General features: G+C 46.8%; 1 protein-coding gene across 2 annotated transcripts in view; it reads left to right on the top strand.

Moving 5' to 3' along the window:
- Window positions 1-23,007, top strand: part of CHD9 (chromodomain helicase DNA binding protein 9) — a 253,907-nt gene that overhangs the window by 191 nt on the left and 230,709 nt on the right. The window lies entirely within an intron of this gene.

Genomic DNA, 23,007 nt, shown 5'->3' with positions numbered 1-23,007 from the left:
CCTGCCGGCGGTCTCCGCGGACGACCATACAGGTCGGAGCGGCCGCACGTGTCGTTGCCTGCGGGGACCTGGAGACCCGCAGTCGCCAAGCTGGGCCTAGGGGCAGAGCTGGACGCCAGGTCGCTCGCACGCAGACATCCTCCACTAGCTGGTTCCTCTGGAGAGCCTGCCCGAATCCCCGAACAGCCAGTCCTAGGAGGAGAAAAGAGTTAGTGCTGCCCAGAGCGACTTCAGCTTTGGAGCTGAGTGCTAATAAGATCCAAAGCACCATTTCTCCAACTTGCCTGCCCATTGGAATCGCTTGGGGAGCATTAAAAAATACTGATGCCCCGTTTCCCTCCCACCCCACCCGCCTCCGAGACTCAGATGTAGGAGGTCTGTGTTGGGGCCTGGGCATCTGGACATTTCAGAGCTTCCCAGGAGATTCCCAGCTAGCAGCCAAGTGTGAGGATCCTTGATTTAAAGGGTTGGAGAAAAAGGAGGACGGTTGTTGCAGCCCAGAATGATGATTCTTCTCCTCCTCCTCCTTCTTCTTCAACATGCCTTTTAAGCAGGAAATATCTCCACCTTTGAGCTGTCAAACCCAAGATAACAAACCAACATCCTCCCTCCCAATAGGGCTGGTTCTGAAAGGGTTGAACTCGAAAGTGGGCAGGGAACAGAAAGACACAGATGTAGAATATGAGAAAAGACTCATGAGAGAGGTGGGTTTCTTTTTACCCAGATCCTACAGAAGTTCAGGGGGCCTCCTGGAGCAGCCCTCATCATATTAGTAAATGCTACATTTACACCAAAGCGGTTATGAGCATAGGCTTGGAGTTCCTAGAGCCAGCCCTTCCTGGGCTGTGTGACTCTTGAAAACTCACGGAACCACTCCTAGCCTCAGTTCCTTCATCTGCAAAATGGGTATGATAGTATCATATAAAACTCTTAAGAGTTGCCATGGGAATTATTGCCCATAAGAGGTAATGTTTACTACGGACCTGCCTGTGCCTGGCACAGGGCTAAACGCTTTCTTCGCATGGCCACATCAACTCATCACCATAGCCCACAAGGTACTACTATAACTACCCCATTTGATAGTGAAGGAAGCTGGGGCTCAGAGAGGTCAAGGAACTTGCTCAGGGTTAAATAACTAATAAAAGGCAGGTCCTGTGTTTGAACCCAGGCAGTCCGATTCCAGAGCCCATGGCAAAAGTACAATAATCTACTTGTTGTTGACAGAGGAAACAGGGAAAAAGCACTTAGCACAGGGCAGCTCGTGGTGCCTCCTCCATAAACACTAGCCGTCACTGCTGCCAACGAAGCACTTTCACTGAATTGACTCACGTGTTCATTTAAACTGGATTTATTATTGAGAGCCTACTATGTGCCAGGCTGTTTTCCAGGCGCTAGAGATCAAACGGTAAGACAGAGGTAAACCAGTCCTCAGTGAACTCACATGCTAGTGAATGAGAGAAATGGGAAGAAAGTACAGTGGATCCTCATTATTTGCAGATTCCATATTTGCAAATTCTCCCACTCGCTAAAATTTATTTGTAACCCCCAAATCAGTAGCCACAGCGCTTCTCATGGTCATTCATGGACGCAAACGGAGCGGCAAAAAATTTGAGTCGCTCAACACACGTATTCCCAGCTGAGGTCAAAACAAGATGACACTGCTTTCTTGTTTCAGCTCTCGGAACTGTGAACAAGTGTCCTTTTTGTGGTCTATTTAGTGCCATGGGTTTTTTTGTTTGTTTGTTTGTTTTGCATTTTTGTGCTTTCTGTTGGTGATTTTGCTGTTTAAAATCACCCCCAAACATAGTGCTGAAGTGCTGTCCAGTGTTCCCAAGCACAAGAAAGCTGCGATGTGCCTTATGGAGAAAATGCGTGTTAGATAAGCTTTGTTCAGGCATGAGTTGTAGTAGTATTGGCTGTGAGTTCAGTGTGAATGAATCAACAATATATATTAAATAAGGGGTCTTGAAACAGAAACACCCATAAAATAAGGTTAGGTATTGATCTGTTGATGAAAATGTGACCAGAGGCTTGCAGAAACCTAACCTTAGGTTTTTCCCTTAGGAGCAATAGATCAGTATTTGCCAGTTCCATGTTCATGGCAACTTTATAGAATATAAGCACTGTGAATAACGAGAATTGACTCTGATTAGACATCACTGCACATGCACTGAGAGAATCAAGCACAAAGATGGAGAGGCATACAGAAAGGCATACGTGTGGATTAGGGGTCAGAAAGGCTGAGAAGCAGCCAGGGTGGGGGGTGTGATGAGGAGAAAGTATTTCGGGCAGAAAAAGCAGCATGTGCAAAGGCCCAGAGGTAGGTGAGAATTCGGCAAAGTCAAGGAGCTCAAGGAGAGCCAGTGTGCAGGGAGTATAGTGGTCAGAGGAAGCAGAGGCCCGATAATATGATAATATGCTGGAGAGGGAGGCTGGGGCCAGATGGCAGTGTTTTGTGGGCAGCTCACCTTTCGTCCAATTAGCACAGTAATCCTGGCAGGCTGGGCGGGGTTGTTCCCACCTTTGACAGGTGATGAAATTGATGCCCCAGTCAGTTACATGCCTTGCTCAAAGTTACACCACTGATAAGCAGCAAAACCCATCTCACCACCCCCATCTTAATCTAATGTTGAGCAGACATCTGAGTGTTGATCTGAGATCCAGGACACGATCCTGGGCTGGAGATTTGGTTTGATTTGGGGAAGAATGAGTAACTGAAGCCATCAAGAGTCGATGAAACCACCTGGGACAATGGGCAGAGTGTGGGGAAGAAAAGGTCTCATGCCCTTTTAAAAATAAAATTACTCCTGGTGTAAAAACATTAATGCCTCAGTGGAGGAGTCCTAGGTACCTGCAGCGGGCAGAGGGAGTCGTGAGGGTGGTCACAGAGATGTAGGAAAAGGAGCTGTGAACATCTGATCCAAAAACCCCCGAAATACTAGGTCTGGTGATGGGCTTCCCATCCACTGGGCAGCCAGGTCTCAATCTGCCTCTTGTCCCTGCAGGATAATGATCTTGAATAGGGGTCAGCAAACTCTTCTCTAAAGGGCCAGATAGTAAACGTTTTGAGCCTCATGGACCATATATGGTTTCAGCTGCAACTACTCAACTCTGCAGTTATGGAGTAAAAGCGGCCGTAGACAATATGGGAATGAATGAGTGTAGCTGTGTTCCAATAAAACTTTATTGATGGACACTGAAATCTGGGTTTCATATCATTTTTATGGGCCATAAAATGTTATTCTCGTTTTCATTTTTTTCCCCCAACCATTTAAAATTGTAAAAAACATTCTTAGCTCACAGGCTGTACAAAAACAGGCAATGGGAGAGCCCATGGGCCGTGGGCTGTAGTTTGCTGACTCGATCTAGAATCATGGACCTAAGTATCAGAAGGAGACTAAATGTCCTCCTGGTTGAATTCTTACCTGATTCATGAATCTCCATAGAACATTCTCAGCCATTTCTCGAGCGCCACAGTTAAACTGTGTCATAGCTGGGGTTTCTCCAAAATAGATCATGAGACCAGGACTTGGGTGCCCGGAATTCATTTGGGAGGTGATCCCAGAAAGCCCAGTGAGAGTGAAACGGACCAGAGAAGGGAGGAGAGCCAGTAAAGGATGTGTCGATGAGTGAGTTACCTTGGGGCAAACGGCTCAGTCTCTCTGGGGCTGCTCGGAGACACTGTGCGTCCCAGCAGACCCCCAACTTCTGCGTGCGGTCAGGAGTACACAGCCTGCCGCCAGAAACTGTCTTCGACTAGAAAGAAGTGAGAGGCAGGGGGTGTGTCTGGAAACTGTCTGCAGGTTTCCTCCGGGGGGCGCTGGGGAGCGCGGTGGTCTATGAAGTGTTTCTGCCTGCTTTTTGAAGTGTGCTGATCATACCACTGGGTGCCTGGTGAGATGATTCGGTATGGCAGAGCACTGTGGTGCTAAAGATGACGAAGCCTTATTCTTGGAGAGGTATTTCCTTTTTACACCATCCCTTTGATCCGGCCCTGCCTCTCTCCCTAGAGCAGGAGCTGCAACCACACTGGCCTTTCACTTCCTTAAACTTGCCAGACTCTGCCTTCTGACTACAGTCAACAAAACAAGTCTCAGTGAAGTACCAGACCGTTTTTGTAACACTTGCTCGGCTCCCTTCTTACGGAAAAGGCAGCAGTCCTCAAATTCAGGGGATGGAACAGGCAACAGTAGCTAGCTAATATTTAATAACATTGTTTTATGTTTATTTGTACAGTTTCCATCTATACATGGCAAGTGTTTCTGGCTTTGCCTTTACAGTAGTAATATAAAGTTTCCTTTCAAATAAATTTAGATAAATAATGTGTCTACTTAAAAATAGTAAATAATAGTATAAGTGGTATGAGATTATAATAAAAAATAATAGTTGCTACCACTTGCTGAGCACATACTGTGTGCTGGGCGCTATCCTAAGCACTTTGCATGTATGATTTAATCGATCTTCACCACAGTCACATGGGTTAAGTACTATTGGAGGTAGGTACTATTATTAGCAGAGAAAACAAGCATGGGAAAGTAAGGTAACTTGCCCAAAGTTATGTAGCTAGTAAGTGACAGGACTGGAAAATGAACCCAAGCGTTTCTGTTCCAGTTTGTGTTCCTAATCGCCGAGTTACACTGCTTCTCACAAACGTGACAGAAGAAAGAAGAAAAATAAAAGTGGTGATATTTGAATGACCTGATATTAAAGGAAAACTGCCTTTAGAAGTTCTGCTTTTTTATCTCACCGAAATCTCTCTCCCTGTATCTGCCACCCCTTCGTTGTCATACTTTCTTCTGGAACCCCAGGGAACAAATCTCTCCCCTTTGCATCACTGCAGTCCTTCAGGTATTTGAAGACAGGGAACTGGTTGGAGCTCCCGGATCTTCCCTGCTCTAGATTAAACATTGCCAATTCCTTCTGCTTGTTTTCTGTCATGTGTTCTTGGCATCTTGCCCCAAGCACAGGATCTCTTTCTTCCTTATTCTTTTTTATTCCAACAGAACTTATTTTGGTCGCTGTAGCACTTTTCTTGCAGGCCTCCCACAGCTCATTCCGGGCTCAGGGTAGATGGCTGCGGTCGGGGTGATTGACGTGGCAAAGCGCAGCTGGCTGGCAATGTCAGGAGAAGAACCCCTCAGGGCCAGCATGACAGGGGGCTGGATGCTGGTGATGCCACTCATTCGCTGCAGGTCAGAGATGGAGTGCCTTTAGTGCACATGGAACTGATCAGGCTAAAAAGGACAGAATCACCAAATTCACAGCAGCCTGGTGAGGAAGCCAGACCACAAGTATATTAAATCACAATGGGGCAAGCACCGTGAAGCAGCCTGAAGACTTTATGTCAGCCTATCAGCACATTCTTTCCCCTGTAGGAAAGTCACAGGGGATGCCAAATTTTACTTAGAAGCTTGGCATTCCTGGAATCCAAACGAGGTGAACAAGATGAATGATTTTAATAGCCAGGAGGGCCTAAGATATTTGTATCCTCTGAGGGATACAGCGGTCCAGAATGGCAGCACTACTGGCCTGATTCCCCATCTCTGTGCTCATCATAGACGTGACTAATCAATTACCGAATCTTTGCCTTCCTGCTGCTCCCTGGACCAACCTTAAGATCCCTATCAAGAGAGAATTCTGGGAAGCTCTGAGCTGCCTGGAATGCTCAAGGGATTCCCACTACCCTGGACAACGTGGGAGACAAGATAGACTCTCAAAGACTTGCTCTTTCTTACCCCCTTTTCTCAGCTCCTCAGACATCACCATTTCTCTCTACCTAATATTTTTCAGCTTATGTTAATACAATTGGCTTTTCTTTTTTTTTTTTTCCATTGTCAAGTCTTGATTTGATTTCCAGGCCTTGCTCTTCCTGCTTTGTCCAGAGGCACATCCTGTCCTGTCCTTAAGAACTTTTGCAGATCAGTCACCACAGACATTTTGTATGCATTCTACTGATACACTGTCCCCACATTTTGGGGTGACTTGCTGTGTACCTCCAAGTAACAGCTTCTTGCAACCAAGAAGCAGCTTTCTGGGATGTAGAGTTTTGCTCCAGTATAGAATCGGCAGCATCACAATTTTAAGCTGTTACTACTGTTATCACTCGTCTATTCCTGAGGACTGGGATACAAGGGGCACTGGAGAGGGAGGGGGTGGAAGAGGAGGCTTAAGGCACTGAATGCAAATTATTGAGTTTGCTGCTTATGAGCATTGGTTATGCTTATCCAAAGAGTTAGGAGTCCTGTTATTTTGGAGCAAGCAGACCTTTTGCCAGCCTTTAAAGAATGTACATTTTGTTAAACAACAGGACCTACTGTATGGTACAGGCAACTATACTCAATATCTTGTAATAATCTATAATGCAAAAGAATCTGAAAAAGAATATATATACACACACACACACACACACACACACACACACACACACACACGTATATGTATGTATGTATAACGGAATCACTTTGCTGTACACTTGAAACTAACACAACATTGTAAATTAACTCTACTTCAATTTTTAAAAATGTATGTTTTGTGCATAACCTCTTTTCCCACTCATATAAAGAACCTTGACTTACATAAAGGAAGATAAAATGCATATAGAGAATTTGTGGCTCCTGGGGCTGCTGAGAAGGGCCTCCTTGAGCTCCTCAAGAGGAAAAGTGGGCCCTGCCCCTCAGGGGCTGCCCAGTCCGGCAGGGGAGATCCACTTCTCACATGAGGAAGGCTGCCAGTCTTATGAGAGAGGCACAGGCCCCAACCTCGAGGAGTCTGATGGAGGAGAGGCATGCAGTGTCCTTGGAGTGAACTGTCTCCCTCCCTGCAGATTCTGCTGTCTCTGCTGCTTCTCTTCAGTCTGTCATCAGGCAGGTGGTGCGCCTGGCTTCATTCACAGCTCTGCTACAGCTGTGCAAATGCGCACCAGAAGGCCAGGGGTTCTGAGGGTCAACCCAGGAATTTGTTTGTTTTTAATAGACTTTATTTTTTTAGACCAGTTTAGATTTACAGAGAAACTGAGACGATAGTACAGAGAGTTCCCATATACCCCACACCCAGGTCCCCCTACTAACCGTTTGTTAACCCATAGTCCATTTGTTACAATTAATGAAGCATACTGATCCATTATTAATAACGCAAGCCCATAGTTTATTTAGATTTTCTCAGTGTTTACCTAATGTCCTTTTTCTATTCCAGGATCTTGTCCAGTGTCCTACATTGCATTTAGTTGTCATGTCTCCTTAGGCTCTTGTTGGCTGTGACAGTGTTTCAGAACTCCTCTGTTTTGGATGACCTTGCCAGTTTTGAGGGGTACCAGTCAGATGTACTATAGAATACCCTGCTATTGGAATTTTTTTTTTTTTTTTTAATTTTATTTATTTATTTATTTATTTATTTATTTTTGGCTGTGCTGGGTCTTCGGTTCGTGCGAGGGCTTTCTCTAGTTGCGGCAAGTGGGGGCCACTCTTCATCGCGGTGCGGGGACCGCTCTTCATCGCGGTGCGCGGGCCTTTCACTATCGCGGCCCCTCCCGTTGCGGGGCACAGGCTCCAGACGCGCAGGCTCAGCAGCTGTGGCTCACGGGCCCAGCTGCTCCGTGGCATGTGGGATCTTCCCAGACCAGGGCTCGAACCCGTGTCTCCTGCATTAGCAGGCAGATTCTCAACCACTGCGCCACCAGGGAAGCCCCTTGCTATTGGAATTTGTGTGATATTTTTCTCATGGTTGGACTAGGGTTATGGGTTTAGGAGAGGAAGACCACAAAAATAAAGTGCCTTTTTTCATCACATCACATGACGTGTCCATAATATCAACATGACTTACCACTGCTGCTACTACCCTGGATCACCTGGCTGAGGTAGCATTTGTTAGGTTTCTCTGTGAAGTTGCTCTGTTTCCCCTGTTCCATACTGTTCTCTTGGAAGGAAGTTTTTGTGTTTTTTTTTTTGTTTTTTGTTTTTTTTGCAGCACTGTGCACCATGTGGGATCTTAGTTCCCCAACCAGGGATTGAACCTGCACCCCCTGCATTGGAAGCGCAGAGTCTTAACTACTGGATTGCCAGGGAAGTCCAGGAAGATTATTATGTGCAACCCATGCTTAAGGGAGTGGACGGTCTGTCCCCCGTACTTTAGGGTCGTGTGTCTACATAATTTATTTAGAATTCTTCATGGGAGGTTGGGCTCTTCTCTCTCACTAATTATTTTTTTAATTTGTAATAGTATGGACTTGTGGATTTTATTTTATACCCCAGGCTATAATCCAATACTACTTTGTTTCGTTGCACAAATTATTCCAGCTTTGGCTACTGGGAATGGAATTTATGTTTTTAAACTAGCTCCTGAGGGCTTTCTTATATGTATTCCAGTTTGGGACCCATGTAGGCCTGGGTTCACACTCCAGCCCCACCACTAACTGGCTGTGTGTGTGTGTGTGTGTGTGTGCACGCGTGCACTCTCTTGACAGGTTGCTTTATCACTGGGGCGTCGGTTTTCCCAGCTGAAAGTGGAGCTGAGATTGCTACCTGCCGCTTAGGGTTATTAAGATGCATTTAGTAAGCACTCTGTCACTAGAAATTGTTATTATTGTCAGTTCACAATCCGTCTGCATCTGGCTCCAGAAGGTTACAAATCAAGGCCAAGTATGCCTTTACAGTGCTTCCCTTCCAAGACCACAGGCTGGTGTGGCAGAGAAGTTCCTGCAAGGGGTACCCTTCTCCCAGGTCGCCTCCCCTCCCTGCCGACCCAGCCTCCTCTCCCAACTTCCGCCTCTCAGTCACACCGCACGCCTGCCAAACAAACAACTCACCTAGATGCCCTCCACCAATTCACACAGCTGCACGTCCTCACTCCCTCAAACCCCCCTTAAACACCACTTCCTCTGTGACTCCGCTCAGCAGCCAAGCAAGAAGTCCCGCCTCCGTCCTCCACTGAACCGCCAGAGCTCCTGGCAGCTGTGTCCTCTCCTGCCCGAAAGCCCTTATCACTTTAGACCCTGCGTGCTCCTCAGCAATCCTTGTCTGTGTTCATCTTTTTCTTCCGCCTGCGCACTCTGGGCTCCCACACCAGCCTGTCTTGTCTGCGCCTGTGGTAAGTTTTGACAAGACAGAAGAAGTAGGGGAAGGGCCATTTCCTCAGTGCTTACTGGGCCTAACTGGACTCCTCAGAGGTCGAGATGCTGACCCTAGGTCACTTCCACTTTTAAGTACCTGTATATGTATATTTTTAATTATGGTAAAATATGCAGGACATAAAATTTACCATTTTAACCATTTAATTTATTTTTTTAAAATTTTTTTTAAAATTTATTTTATTTTTGGCTGCATTGGGTCTTTGTTGCTGTGCTCGGGCTTTTCTCTGGTTGTGGCGAGCAGGGGCTACTCTTCTCATTGTGGGGGCTTCTCTTGTTGTAGAGCACGGGCTCTAGGGCACACCGGCTTCAGGAGCTGTGGCACGCGGGCTCAGTAGTTGTGGCTCACGGACTCTAGAGCGCAGGTTCAGTAGTTGTGGTGCAAGGGCTTAGTTGCTCCGTGGCATGTGGGATCTTCCCGGACCAGGGCTCGAACCCATGTCCGCTGCGTTGGCAGGTGGATTCTTAACCACTGCGCCACCAGGGAAGCCCCCATTTTAACCATTTTAAAGTGTGCAGTTCGGTGGCGTTAAGTACATTTACATTGTTATAAAACCAGCCATCACCACAATCCGTCTCCAGGTGGTTCCAGAACTTTTTCATCTTCCTAAATGGAAACTCCATACTCATTAAACAATGGGTTTAATTGTTTAATTAATTTTAATTTCCTCCCCATTTTCTCCTTCCTACAGCCTCTGACAACCACCATTCCACTTTCTGTCTCTATGATTTTGACAACTCTAGGTACCTTACATATAAGGATGGATCATTCAATCGTTGTCCTTATGTGACTGGCTTATTTCACTTCATATAATGTCTTTAAGGTTCATTCATGTTGTAGCATATGTCAGGATTTCCTTCCTTTTTAAGGCTGAATTATATTCTGTTGTATGCATATACAGCATTTGGTTTATCCATTTATCTGTTGATGGACGTTTGGGTTGCTTCCACCTTTTGGCTATTGTGAATAATATGGCTATGAACATGGATGTACAAATATTTCTGCTTTTAATTCTTTGGGGTATATACTCAGAGTGGATCATAAGGTAACTCTCTGTTTTATCTTTTGAGGAATTGCTGGGATTTCCCTGGCGGTCCAGTGTTTAAGACTCTGTGCTCCCAAGGCAGGGGGCATAGGTTCAATCCCTGGTCGGGGAACTAAGATCCTGCAGGCTGCACAGCACGACCAAAAGTAATAAATAAATGAATGAATGAATGAAGGAAGGAAGGAAGGAAGGAAAGAAGGAATCGCCTACCATTTTCTACAGTGGCTGCACCTTTTTACGTTCCCACAAGCAATGGGCAAAGGTTCCTATTTCCCCACATCCTTGCCAACACTTGTTACTTTGTTTTGTTTGTTTGTTTTTTCATTAATAGTCGTTCTAATAGGATCTCGTGGATTTGATTTGCATTTTCCTAATGATTAGGGATGTTGAGCATCTTTTCATATGCTTATTGGTCATTTGAATATCTTCTTTGAAGAAATGTCTCTTCAAATCTTTTGCCCAATTTTTAATCAGTTTGAGTTTTTTGTTGTTTTGAGTCAGGAGTTCTGTGTGTATTCTGGATATTAATCCCATATCAGATATGTGATTTGCAAATATTTTCCCCCAGTCTGCCTTTTCACTCTGTTAGTAGTGTCCTTTGATAAACAGAAGTTTTTACTTTTGATGAAGTTCAGTTTACCTATTTTTTCTTTTGTTGCCTGTGCTTTTGTTGTCATGTCCAAGGAATCATTGCCAATTCCAATGACATGAGGCTTTTTTTTTCATGTTTTCTCATAAGAGTTTACAGTTTTAGAGCCTATGTTTAGGTTTTTGATCCATTTTAGGTAATTTTTGTATATGGCATAAAGTGAAGGTCCAGCTTCATTCTTTTGCACTTGGATATCTAGTTTTCCCAACACCCTTTGTTGAAAAGACTGTCCTTTCCCCATTGAATTGTTTTGGCACCTTGTTGAAATAAGGTCATAATGGTCATTTGACTATATATGTGAAGGTTTATTTCTAGGCTCTCTATTCTATTCCACTAGTTTATATGTCTGTCTGTATACCAGTAGCATATTGTTTTGATTACTGTACCTTTGTAATAAGTTTTGAAGTCATAAAGTTTGAGTTCTTCAGCTTTGTTCTTTTTCAAGATCGTTTTGGCTATTTGGGGTTCCTTGAGATTCCTTATGAATTTTAGTATGGATTTTTTTATTTCTGCAAAAAACATCATTGGGATTTTGGTAGAGATTGCATTGAATCTGTAGATCACTTTGAGTAGTAGTGTCATCTTAATATTAATCCATGAACATGGGATGTCTTTCCATTTATTTGTATCTTCTTTAATTTCTTTCAGTAATGTTTTGCATTTTTCAGTGTACAAGTCTTTCACCTCCTTGGTTAAGTTTAGTCCTAAGTATTTTATTCTTTTTTGTGCTCACTTCTACTTTTTGAGGCTCCTGATATATTGCAAAATGAAGAAATACAAAACAAGATACCGGAGTGGTGGTCCATTTAAACTGTATGATCCTCTCAGTGTTTCTCAGGGCAGCATATATAGAGAGAGTGATAGGATTATATAGTGTCAAAAGCCTAACTTGGAGTCCCTTCATAAATGTGAGGTCTCCCTGTCTACTTACCACCACGTGATGGGAGGAGAGGGCCTGGGTGGTTCCTGTTACTGGGGTAGGAGTGGGAATGGCATAATATTCTCTCAGATGGGCCCTGCTGAGGGATCCAGCAAAGGCCTAAAGTCACCATAGGCCTAATCAAAGCATCTCCCCAGAATGTGATGTTGAGAACATCCAGACCCCTTCAAAGCCTCAGGCTAGAAGACCCCAGAGTCCCAGGGTCATGGATACTTTCTACCCGGAACAAAAACAGTCACCGAGAGGTGCAGATGAAATAGAACAACCAGCTTACCGACACCCGTAGTCTTGCTAACCCTGTGGGGATTTTGTCGGCTGTGTTGCTGGCCCACACCAGTTTCAATTTGAGGAGTTGTGTGAGGACAAAAGGTGAGGGAGCACAGCATGTGAGGGCCAGTCCCTGTTCAGGCATTTCCCACAACCTCCTGGAAGGCTCCTAAATGGCAGGCCTCTCCTCTTCAGTCATTCAGCTGTCTTAGGGCTTTCTCGGCCATTCTGTTTCAGGCATTGGATTTATTTTGCTTCTTATTTTTTCTGGCCTGTGGGGATGCACATACAACACAGCCACTCACACTCATGCACACACAAACCCCATTCTGTATCCCTGCTAATGTCTGCGGAATTCATAGGCTGCGATGTCTGGAGACACAGCCTCTGTCTCCTTTTCTCTCATCTTTCCTCCTTCTCCTTCCTGCTAAAGCCTGTTGTTGTCTTATCCCCAGCCGGAAGCTCCCTCTGTCATGGGGCCAGGTTCCCGGCCACTAGCTCTACTCCAGCTGCTGCTCCTACAGGCCCAGCCAACTCCTATTTCCATAGCAACTGAAACTCATTTTTCCATCCCTGCATTTCCACTTTGGAAAGGAAACCCATAATAGTCTTTTAAAAGAAAAAAAAAATTGAGCTACATCTGGCATCGTCAACTTGGACTGTACAGAATTCCTAGCTCCCCTGACTCCCTTGGTCCCCTAAAAACCCTGCCCTACTTTCCTCCGCCTGCCTCCACCCCTCCAAGTCCCAAGGCTGTTGGCTCAAAAGCAGGTTTGAGGAGAAGTCTGGGTGGGCCCTTTCTCTCTTTAAATTAATGCAAGAGGACTCTGTGCTTTGCCAACTCAAGAAGAGGACGAAGATAGAGGCTCTGTTCCATTGCATCAGGTGATGCTATCCTGTGTCATCAAGGGTATCTGTTTATTTACCTTTCCCCTGGCTGGCGAGGTCAGAGGTTGCCTGAATATGTCGTCATGTCCTCTCTGAAGATGAGGCACCCACTCTCTGACTCTCGGGCAGCATGACTCTGAGGTTTTGAGCAAGATTTGATGACTACACTCCCAGTGTGGTGGCTTGGCTGGTATTACACATACAGGAACCTAGGAGTATGATGTGAAGGGGTTTGGGATAGCTCTCCCCTCTCCTACCCCCCACAGACTTTCCTTACTGACCTGGCCCATCCCTAGTGCCTGGAATTCCACCATTGGCTGTGAATGCCGTTGGGCTCACACGCCGTTTTCTATTAAAAAGGTAAAGTGCATGTTAGGTTGTGGTCAGCTTGGACACTTCCACCCCTGTCACCATACCGTGCACATGGGGCATGCTCAGTTAATGTTTGTTGGATTGAATTAATGTCTTAGCAAGCATACAGTGGTTCAACCGATAACTTTCCCTGGATAGGCAGATTTTGGCAAGAAAGGATTTTCTATATTATTATTAACCACTTTTAAAAATTATCCCACTCCCCTGAACTACCCACCGCTGTCAGTATGGATAACCAAGAGTCACACGCAAAGGGCAGGAATCAGTTTCTAGTACAGCAATTGGTTCTTCCGGCTGCTCAAAAAACAATGTGTGCCGGGAAAACAAGGAGCGTCATTAAACCCCTCCAAGGGGAAGACAGTGTTTTTCTAAACATGGGTCTTTATCTCTACAACATGCTACCACCACCCGCTCCCGCTGCCCACGTGAGCCGGACTTTTTGAGTCACTCGTGCTGTGTTTTTGAACACAACGTGGGGGAAGAGCCTCCACGGTCTGTTCGACTCTGGCTATGAAAAATACAAGCTGCGTTTGACTGAATGACAGAAAGAAATCTGTCGAGCCAGGAAGCGTAGTAAATACTGTGACTCTCTGCAAATGTGCACAGTGCAAACAGCTTTTTCCAGTCTGGAAAAATGAAGAGATGTGTCTGTGCAAAACCAGCCAAGTCTCTACCCCTCCTCCCTTTCCACCACTCCACCTCCACCTCCTGGCAAAGCCTCCCACCCTACCCCAGACATTCAGTCATCAGCTTTCATCCTTTGGGACTTGCTTCGCCCCAGGAAATAACATTGCCCAGGCTCTGGGGAGATACACCAGCCTCTCCCAGGCATCTCTGAGGGATGTCTGTCTGGTTGGGTTTTGCCAGTCCTGTCCGACCTTGGCCAGAGTTGGCTCACAGCACAATTGTGCGGGAAGCAGAGTGGGCCTGGTGTCTCCTCTTCCCTTGCTCACTCCCTGCTTTCTCCTCCCCCTCAGTCTTCCCCAGTTTGCTTTGAAAGAACCTTTATCCCATCCCGACTTCCATGGGACAGTGTTTAGAGGGAAGACTTGCAAAAGGTGAGGGTTTAAAAGCCTTCGCTTCGGGCTAGTACAGGGGGTGGAGGTGCAATGGGAAATTTCCCAGTGACTCAAAGACCACCAGGGCCAGGACAACCTTTGGTTGGTACAGTTTCTATACAAGAGGGACTTACAGGGAAAATCTGGGTCTGCACCTTGCCTTGAAGATACATTGGCATAGCAACTATGCTGTTTTTGCCTCGATGGTATGTTTGGGACTGGGGGTAGTGCTGACAAAGACAGGGCACAGGACCATAAATACCCGTCCACTGGCGTGTTGCACCAGAGAACACGTATCCAACTGCAGTTCAGTGTATTGGATGGAGCACTGGGGTGGGAATCGGAAGAAGTGGGTTAGAACCCTGGCTCCCATGAGTAGGGAGTATGTGTGTCATTCACCGCTGTGTGCAAGCCTGCTGGCAGCATGTGCTCCACTAATGGTTGTTGAGTCAGTGAATGAATGAATGAGCCAATAACCTTGGATGCTTTGCCTCCTTGAGACTCAGTTTCCTCCTCTGTAAAAAATAACATAAAAAAATCTAACCTGCCTAGCTCACCAGGAGAGTGCTTGTGTGTGTGTGTGTGTGTGTGTGTGTGTGTGTGTAAGAGAGAGAGAGAGGACAAAAGTATGACTTTTCTCTGTCCTCTGTTGTAAACTAGAATTAAAAAGTCAGTTTTTCTCAGGTTCTGTGCTTTACCCTTCGTATTTGTGTCCTTCCTCAGGAGGAGGGACTATATTCCAGTGTCCCCTGAGCACTTAGTTCTCCATCCTATATTCTGAGCGCCCTAAGGACTGGAGACCATTTTAAATGCTTTTAACTGAGCAGTTTAAATCAGAGAACAATGATTTTTAAGGTTGGCTTATGATCAGTGCCACATTGGGCCCGTACTTGGCTCCAGAGCTCCCCTGAAACCCTCCCCAGGATGGAACTTGCCTTAGCTCAAACAGTAGCTTTTCATCCAGTGCTAGGGAGAATCTGACCTCCAGATCTCTGCCCATGCTGTTTCCTCTGCCTGAAATGCTCCCCTTCCCTTTTCCTTGTCTCGTTGCAACTCATCCTTCAGATCTCAGCCTAGACCTCACTTCTCCCAGAATACGTTCCCCCACTCCTTCTGCAGCCTGTCAGGTCACGCTTCCTCCTCCATGCCCTCTCCACGCCCACTTCCCCCATCTGAGGGCTTACCCCACTGTATGGCATCTTCCCATTCACTTGTCTGATTCCCTCATAAACTGTGGGTCCCCTGAGGACAAGGACTGTGTCTTTCTTGTTCATCAATGTAATCTCAGCGCATATCACAGTGCCAGATACCGAGAAGGTGCTCAATAAATATATATTGATTAGATGAATAGCAACAGTGTATTGGTGAGATGAGAGAGAGAGAGACAGGAGTCATGAAGGTACTCTTAGGAGGGTACTGTATTTACTGAAGTATAGAAACAACACTTCTCCTTCTACCAGAATGGCTTGCATGCAGACGAAGCATGCAAATCCAGACCCAGAGATTCACACGCACACCCTGCTGCAGGCAATCGCTTGTGCAATGTACTTTCCCTTGCTCTGAAACTCTCTCTTGTCATCTCCTCCCACGCATCTTTCTCGTTCCCTGTATACAGGGAATTGCAAGAATAAAAGAACCTACCTGGTAGAGTAAAGGTAATGCCAGAGAAAGAGATTCCATGATCGTACCTTTTTTTTTTTTTTCCTTCTTTTTTTTGGCCACACCCCGAAGCGTGTGGGATCTTCGTTCCCCAACCAGGGATTGAACCCGGGCCGCTGTAGTGGAAGCACGGAGTCCTAACCACCAGGGAATTCCCATGCCTAAAAGCTTTTCTCATCTCTCTCTGCCTTCTAGATTACTGCACCATCCCATTGTGAGGAAATTCTACTTACCGTTATTATGTGCAAATCAGGAAGACACCTGCACTTTTTAAAAAAATAGCTTAGCGCATGTTTCTGCCAGCTATTAGGAGTCCTCCCAGATGTGCCTTTGGGCAAATAGCTCCCGACTCTGTGCCTCTTTTCTCTCTCACAGAGATAAGGAACAGAAGTTGTCCTCAAAGCACAATGTGACTTTTTGGGGGAAAGAAAGAGCTCCTTAAGGATGCAGAGTTGCTGGTCATGGTTTTGTCAAGCCTGAGAGGAAGGAAGGTGTCACTTGCTTCTTCCACGGGCAGGTGAATTTTAAGTTGTCTTGAAGGTTATCTTGAATGCGGTCAGAGGCTGAAGTGTCGACTTGCCTCCCCCAAAGAAAGAGTTCTGAGCTGGCCACATGAACTGCCTTGGGGAGGAGGAGAATTTCTAAAGGGGATGGGAGCATTGTTGGTAAGGACCTAACTGGTAGCAGATCCAGTGTGGTAACATGACAGAAGCCTGCGGCTGTTTTATGAGCCCGGGAACAGCAGGCAGGGCTACCTCCTTCCTGTGCCAGACGATGCCCTTTGCCCCGTGGCTGCCTCTGACCTCCTCCTGGCTACTTCTCCCAGCGCTGCCGACCACACTGCAGGTGTAGAGGACCAGTTACTAGGTCTGGGCTGCAAACCAGGGGTGCTTGGGTGAACTCGCACTGCGAGACAGATCTTATTGAGCTCATAACGTCAGCCTTTGCAATATTTTCCATCAAAACCGGTTCCCAAACTGGGAGACTTCATGTAAAATCCAGATCTCCACGTCTTTGGAAAAATGGAAGATCTGGCAACACCAGGCTCACGTTCTTCCACAAGAATAACCAGCCAGAGGTGAATGGCTGCTGCCGCCTCCAGAGAGGACTTGCTGTCTCCAGGCCCCGCTGCTACTACCCAGGGCTCCTCCAGGCTGAAACCAATGTCCACTGCCTTTTATCATTGTGTTACCTGCTGGGCCCCTGAAGGCACCTGAGGGTCTCTCCCTGGGTGGGGAACCTTCTGTCCCCCAGGTGCTTCATGATGCACTGAGTCCCTTTTCCTCCCTCACCCTGTTGGTGCTGATGTGTCCAGTGTTTCAGTGCTGAGGACCGGGTTCTTTCTGCCTCTAAGTTGTAAGTTGCCATCATCATGAAGAAACACAAGGCCACAGGCTGAGGAGCAGGCAAGGACCTGTTCTTCCCTTCCCAGATAACACTGATTCTCAGATTCCCACTCCAGCAGTAACCTTCTGGGAATCATGCCCGTTTCTTTTCTTCTTTCTATTCCATTAGTGGTTTTCAAAGAGGATGTTTCAGCCAGATAAAGGAAGCAGCTGGCACTGTATCAGGCCTCCTGCAGGATGAGTGTTTTGCGGGGAGTCAGGGCTTTCCTGTGATTTGTTTTCATACCTGGTAAGTTGGGATCTCCCAGGTCATTGAGGTGTGTTCTCCTAAGGAAGGAATCAGGGCTTGCTTAACTTTGATCATTGAAATCACTGTTCTCCTTGCCCTTCTTTCATAAACAAGGAAATTGGAACAGAGCTAAGAGAGGCTTTTTCATGCACTTCAGGAAAGAATGAGCAATGGAAAAAGGAAATTGAGAGCTTTGGGGAGTTTATAGCAGAGGAGTATTTGAGTTTGAAATAGGAGCTGGGAGTCCATATGTTTGGGAGGAAAGAAAAGAAAAGACCCGCCACACGCACAGAGCTTCAAGGGTACCTGCGGAAATAGCTATGGCAAAGGCGGCAGGGAAGCCCACGTGGGCTTTATCAGACCCAGATGTTCAGGCAGCAGTCCTCAGGATGCCCATGAAAGGGTCCAGAGCCAGAGCCTGCTGTGCTGGACTCAGTGTTTTCTTAAATACCAAGAAGCATGTGAAATCAGTGGCCAGGAGCTTTCCACTGTGCGCTCAGTGAATCCGTGAGGCCCTGCCGGGGTCTTCGCCACACCAGTTACACACAGGCTGGGCTGCCTCTCGGCAAGACTTGGGTGTGGACAAGACTGGCTCACCTAGTCCCCGTCCTTGCCTGTCAGCCCCCGTCAAGCAGGGGCTGCCAACTTGCCTCTGCTGCCCTCTGCCCCAGACTAACCTTGGAATACAGGAGTTGGAAAGCCTGGGTTTAGCTCTCAATTCCACCTTGCATAAGTGACTTAAACTGTCTGAGCCTCAGTTTTACCATCTTTAAAATGGGAAAAAAGCCATTTGTGAGGTGCATACAAGATATAAAGAATAAAGCACAAAACATGTTTTTTAAATTATTCATTATACTTTAAAATATTACTATGGAATATTTCAAACGTATGCTCATGTAGACAGAATAAACCCTCATGTACTGGTAACCTCGCTTCAACAATGATCAACTAATGGCCAATCTTTTTTTTTGGGGGGGGGTATAGTTGTTTTACAATGTTGTGTTAGTTTCTACTGTACAGTGAAGTGAAGTAGAGTTCCCTGTGCTATACAACAGGTTCTCATTAGTTATCTATTTTATACATATTAGTGTATATATCTTATTTCATCTATATTTCCACCTACTTTTCCCATCCCCGTGTTATTTTGCAGCAAATCCCAGATAGCGTATTATTTGATCCCATTATCAAACTTACATGGATGACCTGCTCCCTTAACCGACTGAAACGTATCCAATTCTCAGATGTCCCTTTCTGCACCCTTTTCCTCTTCCAGAGTGCCACCATTACCAGCCCAACCATGCACCTGGTACCCTAAACCCCTCTCAAAGCCATTATTCCTACAAAACTGTCACCACTGTTAGCAGCTCAGGTTGTAAGCCCTGGAGGCCTGAGAGGTATTTGCATTTTGCCAGACTCTGGTATCTTCAGAGAAAAGAGTGGAACTCTAGGGAATCCCTGGTGGTCCAGTGGTTACGGGTCCGTGCTTCCACTGCAGTGGGCACGGGTTCGATCACTGGTCAGGGAACTAAGATCCTGCAGCGTGGCCAAAAAAATTAAAAAACTCTAAAAGGTAGACACTGAACATCAGTCCTTGGAAGGAGAAGATATTGGGCCATTCCAAGCTCTCCAGGCCCTTGACATCAAGCTTAAACCCTGCAGGAATTGACTGAGCTCCTCCTCTATTGGTGTTTTTCTTCCGGGAAGAGGGCACATGCAGCAGAGAACACCAAGTGAATTAGGTCCTCCTTCAGCCACTGGCTGCAAGAGAATCAGGGCTCTCCTCTGCCAGCAGATGCTCTACTGCTGACTAAAGTCTGTGATGGAGGTGACTATGAGACTCAGGTGTATTCCCAAGCCCCTGCGGAGTGGATAGAATGCAGGCTTCAGGGGCCAGGAGGCCAGGTTCATATCCTGCCTGCACCATGTACATCACATCACTTCTCTGTGCCTGTTTCTCTTCCTCATCTGTAGAGTTAGGGGTTCCAATACTTAGCTCACAGTTGGTGAAAAGATTAAACGAGGTAATACTGTGTCCATTAAGATTCTCTTGGTAACCAGGGACAGAAAATCCAACCCAAGATGCCTTTGGACAAAAAAGGAATTTGGCGCCTTACCTTAAGCTGAGAAGTCCAGGGCTGGTGAGAGGGTTCTGCACCCACTTTCCAGTGTGTGGTTTGGAGGGGGTGGTCCCCACAACACCAAGGAATTCTCTGAGATGCCAGATGGGTGTCCTACAGTTCAACTCAGTTCTGACCCCATCTACCTGGAAATACCTGTCAGATCCCACAGGTTACACAACTGCCCTTCACTCCAAGCCCACCTCGCTTCAGGCACCAGTTACAAGTCCAGGTCATCACCTATGCTTCTGACCAATCAGCTGTAAATCAGAGATTCCCTCAACCTCTTCCTAGGGTTCCTTTAATTTGCTAAAGTGGCTCACAGAACTCAGAAAAACAGTTTACTTACTAAATTACCAGTTTATTATGAAAGGATATAACTCAGGAACAGCTAAATGGAAGAGATGCATGAGGCAAGGTATGGGGAAAGGGGACGGAGCTTCCATGCCCTCTCCCAGCCCACTACTCTCCCCAGATCACGTGTTTACCAACCCAGAAGGTCTCTGAAAATAGTCCTTTTGGGGTTTTATGGAGGCTTCATAACATAGGCATGATGGATTAAGTCATTGCCCACTGGGGATTGAACTCTGTCTCCAGCCCTCAACCCTCCCAGGAGGTCAGCAAGGGTGCGACTGAACGTTCCAACCTTCTGATCACTTGTTTGGTTCTCCTGGTAACCAGCCCTCATCCTTAGGTGGTTTCCAAAAGCCACATTGTGAACATAACAAAGGACACCTTTACTGCTCTGTTCATTAAGGAAATTCCAAGAGTTTTAGGACCTCCGTGCCAAGAACTATGGACGAAGACCAAATATTTCTATTGCTTATTATAAATCACGTTATCACTGGTGGTCCTGGCTGGGTTTGGGGTTCTAATGTCAAAATCAGGACTTGGTTTCTCTCTACTTCTTGGTTCGTATTTTATGTTTCAACTTGAGTTTTGCGTTAAAGTGGTAAACAAGATGACAGCATCCGCTTTGGCCCCTGTATCCTTCCAGGATCTCCAGAGAGAATCTCTTTCCAGAAGTCCTAGGAAAAGTCTCACTGATCCTCATGGGATCACATGACCATCTGTGAAGCAGTCACTGTTGTCCAAAGAAATGAGATGCACTCATTTTCGTAGGCGGAGTCCCTGGATCTGTATGACTGAGGGGAAGGGGAGGGGTGATTCTTAGAGGGAAATTGCAGAGGGAGTTGGGCAAGGTCACCAAAACGAAGGTGGCCCAGCACTGGTGACAAAGCTGAATATGTTCGCTATAGATGCTTTATAAGTCTTTGGGCACATTACCAAAGCTGATAAAAATGATTTTTAAAAATTCCGTTGTATCTCATGGAGTATTTTTATTCTTTTTCAAATATGTTCTACATATTTGATCTCATAACAGTCCTGGGAGACAGACAGGAGGACAGGTACTATCCCCTTTTACAGATGAGGAAGTCAGAGCACAAAGCAGGTCAGGACTTTGCCCCCAGTCACACAACAAGGTAATATGGGCTTGGCAGATAGTGCCACATAACATAACTGGCTCTGAATCCCCTGGCAGATCCACTGGAACTGGAAACTGGGATATACAGTGTATGGGTTAATCAGGGCCTGACAGGGGGTTTGGATCAGCTGCCCAGGTTTGTTGCAGAGTAAGCAGTCTAGACTGGCAGCAGTCTGGGTGGGTCAAGTACCCATCACTGATGCCCTGGCAGGTGGCAAGGGAGAGAGCTGGTACAGAGGCCAAGACCCTGCCACCCCAGGGATACCCTCTCATGACCAATTCCCTGTACAACAAGAAACTGGGTACAGGACTTAGTTTTCCTCGTCCCAGAAAAAAGATGCCAGTCCAAAAAACGTTGGGGGGAGGGCTAAGGCCACGTTTGTTGCCAGGCTGACTTCTCCCAAGGGAAATTGGTCCCAGAGCCAAGAGTGTCCTTTGCCAAGATGTGGAGAGAGAGCAGGATCCCCAGTTAAATGGGGGTGGTTTGGCCAGAGCTCTTGGGATCCTCCTAAGTGCTGTTGGGCTCTCCAAAGAGCCTTCGAAAAAAACAGCACCCCTCTTCTGCATCCAGGCTCTGAACACACTGAATAAAAAAGACAAAGGAATGGCAGAGAGCCAAGGTGCCACCTTAATTATCACGAAAGCTAACATGGGGGATGTAGCTTAGTGTGAGGACAAACTGGCTTCCTAACAGCCTGGAAGGAGGAGGGAGCAGAGCAGAACGTTGCGGGTAGCCTTCCCAGGCCTTCCGGTCAGACGTCATTCCATGGGCGTGGGCAGTGAGAGTCAAGACCAGAAGTGTGTTCAGGGAAAATCCCTTCTCATGGAAACCAGAAGTGGGGAAAAACAGACAGTGGCAAGTTATTCATCTCTCTGGGCATCAGTCTCCCCTGGGTACAATGGATGATGACAGTACCTCCCTCACGAGGAAGCAGTAGGGTCCAGGGGGATAATGTGTATGACAGCCCTGGCATGTAGTAATCACTCAGTAAAAGCTGCCTGTCTCTGTGTACAGGCCAGGTTCATGGCAGGTGGCCTTGCTTTTCTTTCTCCAGCATGAAGCCCAGGGCCCCTGTGTCCTGCTATGTTTGTGTATCGCTCTTTCTCTCCAGCTGTAAAAATTCATGAGAATGTGGGTGTGCCGTGGCTTTTCAGTTCTTGCCTTCTTCCCAGGCTGTGTTCTCCCACTTGGGGTTGGCAGGGGGATGGCAGACATCCTCTTCACGGTGGTGAGAGCCCCCGTCTCCCCCCAGGCCCTGTTCCAGCAGAGCCTGGCTCAGAGTTCAAAGCCGAGGTGGCTTTGTTGAGTAATTCAGTGATACTGCCTGCTCGCCCGCCATCTGAGGGTACGGCTCACTCCCACACACCCGTTTGCCGAGCATCTGCTGCCCTGTGTTTTGTGGTGTGGAGGCTGGGAACGGGCACGTCGCCCCAACTGACCGCCGTGAGGCTGCGTTTCCTTCCTCTCCCCGCTGCCCTTGGGCTCTGAGTCTCACACACAGCCTCGCTCAGTGAGGTTTCAGATCCACTCCCAGGCTGCCTGGCGCTGACTGCATCTGGATTCACACCAACCTCTTCCTCCTGGGGGTTCAGAGTGTTCTTGGAAGGAAGCCTGGGAAGGGAAAGGCCTTCCCCAGCATTCCCCATCCAGTGGTTGGCTGACAGCAGAGACCTGAACTGCCAAGAGCTCTGGAGTCAGACAGACCTGAGTTCAAATCCCTGGGTGACCTTGGGCAGGCGGCTCACTCTGCTTCGGTTTCCTATTCTGT

This window comes from Balaenoptera acutorostrata, chromosome 19, assembly GCF_949987535.1.
Source record: "Balaenoptera acutorostrata chromosome 19, mBalAcu1.1, whole genome shotgun sequence".
NCBI lineage: Eukaryota > Metazoa > Chordata > Mammalia > Artiodactyla > Balaenopteridae > Balaenoptera > Balaenoptera acutorostrata.
The sequence above is the reverse complement of the archived record's forward strand: the minus strand, read 5'-3'. Positions and strand labels throughout refer to the sequence as shown.